This window comes from Drosophila willistoni, unplaced genomic scaffold (genome assembly GCF_018902025.1).
Source record: "Drosophila willistoni isolate 14030-0811.24 unplaced genomic scaffold, UCI_dwil_1.1 Seg485, whole genome shotgun sequence".
In the NCBI taxonomy this organism is placed as follows: Eukaryota; Metazoa; Arthropoda; class Insecta; order Diptera; family Drosophilidae; genus Drosophila; species Drosophila willistoni.
This window is the reverse complement of record NW_025814416.1, coordinates 435,573-444,461: the sequence shown is the minus strand read 5'-3', so window position 1 is coordinate 444,461 and position 8,889 is coordinate 435,573.

The window sequence follows — 8,889 nt, the reverse complement described above, 5'->3', positions numbered from 1 at the left end:
CTTTTTCCTCGCCCCTGAATCATCTATTCCTTTTTTTACCAACGACCCAAATTGGGTTGTTATAAGGAGAGTGTGACGGCCGTATTATGCCATTCCTTAACAATTCCTTTATTTCGGTGTTGACAAAGTCAGTTGCATTAATTGCGAACCGCTAAAGTTTTGAATAGACCGGCTCCTCATTTTAGGTTCGGATCGTTCCCACAACCGAAGTATTAAAAGGTAGCATTCCACTTGGGTCTGCAAAAACCTTCCCGTTTTTCTTCATCATGCTTACGAACTCGTTTTTAACAATGGAGGGAACATCTATTTCCTCAATCTTAGTAGCATTGACGTTCTGGCATTTGTGAAAATGGATTTCTTCAGATCCGTGTTTGTGTGTTATGACCTTGTATTGAAGGTTGATAGTGGTGTTAGCCTGCGTTAGCAGATCTAATCCAATTTTACCATGAATGTTGGTAGAATAAAGAATGGGCTTTCGAGCCCCAAAATGGACAAGACACGAGTAACCTCTTCCGTGCCATGAATTGATTTTATCCTGAAAGGACATTGGACGGGGGTGCAGTTAATGCCCTCGAAGCGACTTCTAAGGTAGTTCTTCGAGGTACCTGTATCAATAAGCAACTTTAAAGTTACCCCTGCTACTGTTCGCTTGATGAACGGCAGGATCATCTAACTCTCCAACGGCTGCATCTGCGGCCTTCTCGTACTCTTCATCTTCTCGACGTAAGCTTTCTTGTGATAGATGATTAATCCTCTGTCTCCATTTGATCGGAATTCCTATCAGGGGTGTTTACTTTCTTGAGGCAAGGGTGGCCCCTATTCTGCCCAAAATGTGAAGAATTGTTTGACTGGGTCTGTTGTTTTTTAAAATTAGTAGGTTGTCCATTTTTTCTATTGGGTCTTGCTGGGCCATGTCTCCTTGTTCCATCCTAAAGCATGGGTTTTTCCCTTTATTACTGCCTTTTTAATCGTTTCCTTTCTGATGCTGCTGCTGATGGCTTCCTTTGTCCCTTTCTTCTAAGATTCTGGCGTAATTCGTCGCAAGTGCTGCTTGCTCAGTCAGATTCTTCCTCAGTCCAGATATAAAAACCCAAAGTGCATCTGATCTGTATTTTTCGTTCATGTGGTTGGCAATAGTCGTTTCATATGACATTATAGTTTTGTTGGTTAGAAGCGTTAGCTTTTTTTCAACCTCTTCGTAAGGACATGCTACCCTGCCTGAGGGTACTCATTTCTTGCTCGATTAAATGTATGGGGCGTTTGTCCGCATATGTAAAATCGAGCCTATCTATGATGGCATCGAAGTTGAGTTTTCTATTAAACGAAGATGGTGTGAGATCTGTATGACCTCCTATCTTATTTCTCAAAATTAGTACTGCCTTGTGGCGAGAGCTAGCTTGATAGGGGCTATAAATTTTATAGGCGGCTTTTGCAGCTTGGCGCCAGGAAACATACTGTTCTTGTGCGCCAACAAATTCTGGGACAGATTTAGCCGCATCGAGGGGTTCATCGCAGACTACCCCGGGTACTATTGAGATATCCTCATAAACTTTTATTGTAGGCTCGGCTACTGTCGCCCTATCCAAGCGATTCGTCAACTCCTTAATTTTTATTTCAAACTCTGCCCTTTGAACCTGAAGTGCAGCATTAATCCATTTTGGTGCTGATAATCTCCCTTTTTAGCTTAAACTTTTAAATTCGGCTAATACTCGTGAATGTGACTCTAATATAATAACACTGTGGGTTGATAAGTGAACTAAAGCAAAACAATGCGCTTCTATGTAACAGTTCGAAGGAATAATCAAAATTAATTTGTATATTGCAAACAAAACCAAATGAACAAAACCAATTTATTCCTTTTATATGTTTTACACAAACAAGAGAAGTAACCAAAACAAAATTGCCAAAAATAAATTGACTGTCTGTTGCCGACAGATTCGTATACAACGCAGAGCTTGGGTTGTGGCTTATTAAATTCCACTGCACATTTTCTTTTTTTTTTTAGTTGCAGACTGTACTATGTGCAGTCATTTGCCATTGGTTTAATTACAAATTTTTCTGTGTGCTGTCGTTTACCGTTGGTTTAATCGCAAATTTTTCTAAGACGCCTATCACTTTGACATCTATTTGAATATTTATTTGAACATTGACGCCCCTCGTTTCCCTCTCCGCTGCCCAACTGTCCGTTTGGTGTAAGAATTGGGTTTTTTAATAACTGCCTGGTTTTCACTCGTGGCTGCTGTTAGCTTTTTAACTTGGCCTCTGCCTTTCTTTATTGCGATTGGTCTTTTGAAAGACCGTTTGAGTGCTACTAATTTGATTGCGCAGCACAGTGTCTTTGATAGCTTTTGCTCTGCTTAATTTTTTTTTTTTTTTTTGATATTAAGTTACCTCCGGACAGAAGATTTCTTTGGCCTCCCTGTGTATAACAGGTTAACGCCACAGCGTATTCGTGATGATGAGTTTCGTATTTTGGTTTTTGTTATAAATAAATTAGCTATTTAATTTAATTTATTTATGTGTGGATTAGATTGTTAGAGTTCTATGTTGGCAGCCTTAGTAAATTGTGTTATCGATTTGTAGTTGGCGATAGGCTCTTGCGCGAGTAATTGATATATATCGTTATACTTTGTTAGTGTTGGGAAGTTCATTCGGGTGTTTGTGTATTTTGAACAATTTAAAATAATATGTGAGATATCTTCTGTAATGTTACAGGTGTCGCATAAGTTGTTGTCAACGACTTTCATTTTAAATAGAGTGTTTTTGTCAAATGCGTGACCGCTTAGTATTCTGTTTAGTTGTTTTATCTCCAGTCTATGGAATTGGTTTTTTCCCTGGAACCATGGTTGTGATGACACATAAGGATATAGAAGGCAGTATCCTTTGTTTCGATCTATACAAAATTCATTGTACGCTCTTTCCCATTCTAGTTTTATTTTGTTGTATATATGAATGATAGCATCGTTGATTGTCCAGCTTATGTGCGTGAACACTCCATCGTGTCTGGCATTTTTGGCTGCGGTATCAGCTAAATCGTTTTCTTTTATGTTTAAGTGACTAGGTATGTGGTGTATTTCGACTGAGATGATATTATAACTATTTTCTATATTTTTAAGGATTCTTTGAGCAATGCAATTATTGTTCTTTGGGTTTCTAATTGTTTGGATTGCTCCAAGACTGTCTGTTAGGAACGCTACTTTGAAGAGGTGATTCGAATCAGCAAACTCCACTGCTTTTTCCAAAGCTGTGAGTTCCGCAGTCAATGATGACAGTTTTTTATTGCTGTAATAGCTTTTTGTGATGTTGGAGCCCAAGTGAAAAAAGCACTTCCAGTAAAATCTTCAGAAACTGAACCATCTGTGTAAATCAGGTCAAATTTTTTTGAATCTAAGTTCTTAATTTTTTCTTTATACAGGGAGAGTATCATTGTTTCATTTGCATGTCTTATGTTTTTAAAGGCACCTTTGGAAAAATTGGCATCTATGAAGATTTTTCGTGTGCGTATAGGAGTTGGCTCTATGGGTGTAATGTTGTCCAGGACATCTTTAAATTCAGCATACACTTTGGCATAACTTGTTTTATTAGCATGAAAGACACTGGACAGAAGCGACGCTGCTGGCAGGCCATAAGCGAAGACCCTGATCAGTTCTTTTGCTGTGGTAAATTTAATTCTATACTCTGGTGGAAGTTCGGCCGCTAGGTGGTATATTATATAAGTTGGAGTTGATCTAATAAGCCCCAATGCCTTCCTTAAATGTAAGTTAGCATGAGTATTTATGATGCCCATTACTGTCTTAGTTGTATTTGCAAATGAAGAGCTTGCATATTCATACCTGTTCCTTGTAAAGGCCTTATAGAAAAGAATTGCATTTTTGGGATGGGTGCCAAAACGACAGCCATTAATCATATGAAGAAACATATTTGTTTTGTTTGACTTAGCAATTGTTTTCTTTATGTGTTGGGTCATGGAATTATTGGTGCTAATCAGTCTTCCTAAGTAGTTAATTTTATCTACGTCCCTAATAGCTACGTTATTGCATAAACTAAATGAGTTGTGCTTAATTATTTTATTATTGCTTGACTATTCGACTTTTAAAGAGGTCGTTTTGATATTTTTTTGTTTATGAACTGGATAGTAAACTGGTAGAGTAAACCGTGAGTTCCACTTTTAATTTGGCGCCAGTTATAATAAGACTTGGTCGCGTCGGATTGAGTCCCAAATTACAACTAACTTACGACTATTCTTATTCTAATGATTATCCCGACCTTCGACACACTGCCGAAAGATGGAGAAAAATGCTCTCTTGCATTCAGCGCAAGTGTCGCTATTCACGAACGCCGGCTTAGAAGTCCGTCGTCTAAGAGCATTGTCAGCATCATCGCTACATAAATATCAAATTCGTCTAAATTTATAAAGTGTGTCAATCATCAAAACACCTAATCGAAAACAATAACAAACATTGCTAAAACTACTGGATGAAGATTGACTTGATGCTCATGTTTCAGCATAAATTCCACAAGGCAATGGTGTTTCGGCAAAACTACTGGATGCTTGGCATTTGCAGGCAGTTGCGACCTTTTCAAACGTCCACTCACACATATAATTCCATCTTCGTCAACGAAGGGAGATAGTTTGCTTATTGTTGATCGTCGCTCCAAAGACTGCTTCCTCAAAAGCAGTTGTCTACCGTCATTGAATTGATTTTGTGCCTATCGTAGGCAAAACTTCCTTGCTCTGGTAATTTCATCGAACTTTAGAGGTCCTGAATATTTAGGCTTGCTTGATTTGATTCGATAAACACACAGTCTTGCAGCCAAGATGGTCCCTTCCACCATAGATCAAAGTTAATTAACTCACTCGCTAGCATGCCTCGTGATGCACAATCCGCAGGATTCTCCTTAGTGCTGACATGTCTCCAAGCGCTACGTGGTATGGTCTCTAGTATTTATACCGTTCGGTTGGCAACAAATGTTTTAAGTTTACATAGTTTATGCGAAAGCCGATTGTAGAATCGGTCCATGCGTATATCTTAACCTCCTTCTGGCGCAGGCTAAACTTTACTGCTTAAAAGAAAGAAGCTAATAATAGAGGTCTGCAAAGTTCCAATCGTGGCAACAACTTCTGCTTTAACGGTGAAGCTCTTGTTTTAGCTGCAATGAGTGCCACTCCGATGCTTCCATCTAGGTGTGTCACACGGTTATAAATGACAGCAGAGTAAGCCTTTAACGAAGCATCTGAAAATCCATGCAGTTCGATGTCATCGGGTTGATTGTCCAGAAATCGTGGTATCTTCAGGTTTTTTAACGTCCTTTCTGAATGTTTGCCATAAGTGCGCTAGCTTTGTTGGCAGTTCTGAGTCCCAATCCAAATTAAGCAGCCATAATTATTGAAGCAGAATTTTAAACTGGACCACCACTGGCGCCAAAATACCGAGTGGGTCAAAGATGCGTGCCGTGTCAGACAGCACTTGTCGTTTCGTACAACTCATATGTTCCGATAGTGAAACTTTATATGTTAGGACATCTTCTCCAGGACGCCAATGCAGCCCAAGCACCTTTGCTGCAATCCTTGAGAAATCAATTTGATTGCCATCGTTGTTTTATTAGAGCTAAGCAAATTGTGCCCGTGACATTATGAGTACCAGCTCTTCCTTTATGTCGAGCAGTTCCTGTTCGTTCATGTCTCCTGTCAGTACGTCATCAACGTATTAATCATCCAAAAGTATCCTAGCCGCCCTTGGAAACTCGTATTCATTATCAGCTGCCAGTTATTCCAGCACTCTAACTACCAGAAACGGTGCACATGCCGTGCCATAGGTGACTGTGGTCAATTTGAAATTCTTCAATGGTTCCTCAAGGTCTTCTCTCCAAAGGATTCGTTGAATATCTTGATGTTCAGGCGCTACTAAAATCTGTCTAAACATGTTAACGATGTCCTCCGAAGATACGAATCTGTGCATTCGAAAACGCAGACAAACGTTAAACAGGTTGCGTTGTATACATGGGCCTATATGAAGTGCATCGTTAAGAGATCGCCCATCCCGATCTTGAAATGATCCATCGAACACCACCCCCAGCTTGGCACCTATGACTGGATGGTGTGGCAAATAGAATGACTTCTTACATACGTTTGTGGCTTCTTCTGCAGCTACTTCCTGCATGTGACGCAGCAGGATATACTCTCTCATAAACTAAGTATATTTTAGCTTTAAGCTGGCATCCTTCATTAGACGAAGCTCGACGAAGCTATACGCAAATTTTGGATTTTGTTCCTTAAACGGCAAATCGACTATGTATCTTCCATTCGAGTTTCGAGTGTGCGTACACAGGAAGTGCTTCTCGACCCTTTCATCATAGTTTACATGCGACAGTGTTCAATGTTCGTACCAACTCGTCTACCCAGTTTTGAGCATATGCTTCGGATGACGTGCTGAAGGTGACTAACGTTTTTGAAGCTCCGGTAAGAATTCAGGAAAGACTAGAGATGATTGCTTCACCTATGAGATTGATCATAGACCACAATGTGAGTCCATGGACCCAGTTCATGGATTTCACCAGTTGTAATTGCGTATAAAGGAAGCGGCGAGATAAGTCTATGTCTGGATTTGCGAAGGGCGAATTCGGCCATCTCGAGGGCAAACTACCCACTGCCAACATTCGACATATTCATGACCAATAAATACGGGAAGCGAGATGTTTTTCCAGACTGGATTCGAAAAATGCTTATCACCAATTGGAGCTCGATGAGTCAAGTCGGCAGATTACCACATTTATTACACACAAGGGACTATTTCGATATAAAAGACTGTTTTTCGGAGTTAACTCAGCTCCAGAAATTTTCCAGAGGTGGCTGGAGGAATTGTTAGAAGGCTGCCCTAATGCTCTGAACTATATTGCCGATGTTATCGTCTTCGTCAAAAACGAAGGAGAACACGACAAGGCGCTAACTGCGGTTCTGAAAATCTTTGATACCCACAACGTTGTGTTGAATAAGCAAAAATGTGTGTACAAAACAACGAAACTCAAGTTTCTTGGCCATATTCTATCGGACCATGGTATCGAAGCGGATCCGGAGAAAGTTGAAGTGAAGATTAAAAAAGGTGTTGCCGAAATTCGGGCCTGCAAATAAACTTTGTACCACTGTATTACAAAACGGGACCCTGTCCGAACAAACAGAATGACGCTCTTTAAAAACTTTAAAACTTTCTCCCTCATCTTACTCTTGCGGTACTTTATTATATATAAGTAGACGCATAAGCGCGAAAAATACGCAGCTGCATTGATCTAAGTAAATACATAAGAACCTCGTGTTTAGTTGTTTTTTCGTAGCCAAGACTAGAGAAAGTGAAATGAGATTGTACAATTATTAGTTATAAGAAATTTGTAAAATAACCTGAAATTACTAGCAGAACTAAAAAGCTTACGCTGACCTAACTTGAGGATTAAATGGATTAAATTTATTTCAAAGGCACTGGCGGAGACAATTCTTTTTTATTTCTCTTTGGTAAAGAATTTTGAGCAAATTCTTTAATTCCTACGGTGTAGTAGAGCTACGGAGACCTAAAGAGGAGGGACTTACACAAATCCCAAGGAAAGAGCAATTTTAAATTTTACCACGCGTAAAATTACGTATAGACATGGCAACGACTGGAAACTGTGGTCTGTGCCAGGAGCCGGCCAACCAGGAAATGCTCACATGCTCCAGGTGTGCATCTCAATTCCACTGCACCTGCTGCGGATCGAAAAACAGTGCCACCTTGAGTTCCTGTATGTGCGAGACATGTCGCCACGTACCTGATGAAGGCGAACATAACCTCGAAACTGAATCACATTTCAAGGTTAACCACCCAGGTAACAAAGATCAGCACGTGGAAGATGGAGCAATGCCGGAAGATCAGCAAATACCTTTGCAACAATTAGAGGACGAAATGTGCCTCGAAAGGAAATATCTGCGCCGTAAGTACGCCCTACTCAACGCGAGAGTACAGTCAAACGGAGAAGCAAAGGACCATCCACAACATGCTGCTGGAATACATCGATACATAATGATGACGTGTGCCACCAACACTCCACAGGCGACGAGTATCAGCGAGTACCGACGAGTATGGCATAACACCACAACAAGTAACTGCTCGACAATCAATGTCGAGGGAATTACCAGTTTTCAAAGGAGATTCAAGAGAATGACCACTTTTTATCAGCACCTATGAAACTAGCACTCGGATCGGTGGATACAGCAACGAGGAGAACGCTATGCGTCTGCAGAAATGTCTGAAAGGTAGGGTTCTTGAAGCCGTGCGAGACAGCTTACTGTTCCCAGAAATGCTGCCGAGCGTTATAAGTACTTTGAGAATGTACTTTGGACGACCGGAACACATAACAAAACTGTTGATGGAGAATGTGCGAAATTTGCCTCCTCCAAAGGGCAAGCTAGAACCGCTGATGGAGTTTGCATTTGCGGTGAAAAATATGTGCGCGACCATTGGGGCAAGCAAGCTAGATGCGCACCTGAACAACCCTACATTATTACAAGAGCTTATCGAGAAGACTGGACCTGATATGATATGATGCTTAACTGGGCCCTACATTCAAAATCCATACCCTACCCGAACATACAGCACCTAGCGGATTGGTTGTTTGAGTTGGCTGAAGCGGCGAGTCGTGTATCGACGCCCAACATATTACTAGAAAGCGACAAAAAAAGAGTCAACAGAGGAGTGATGCATGCACATACCGCAGCGACTACAGATAACCATAAACACACATTTTGTGCGATATGCAAAGTACACCACAAACCAGTGTCTTGCGAAAAGTTGTTGCGGATGTCAGTCGAAGCCAGGTGGAACGCGATAAATAACCATCACCTATGTGCTCAGTGCCTCAAAAACC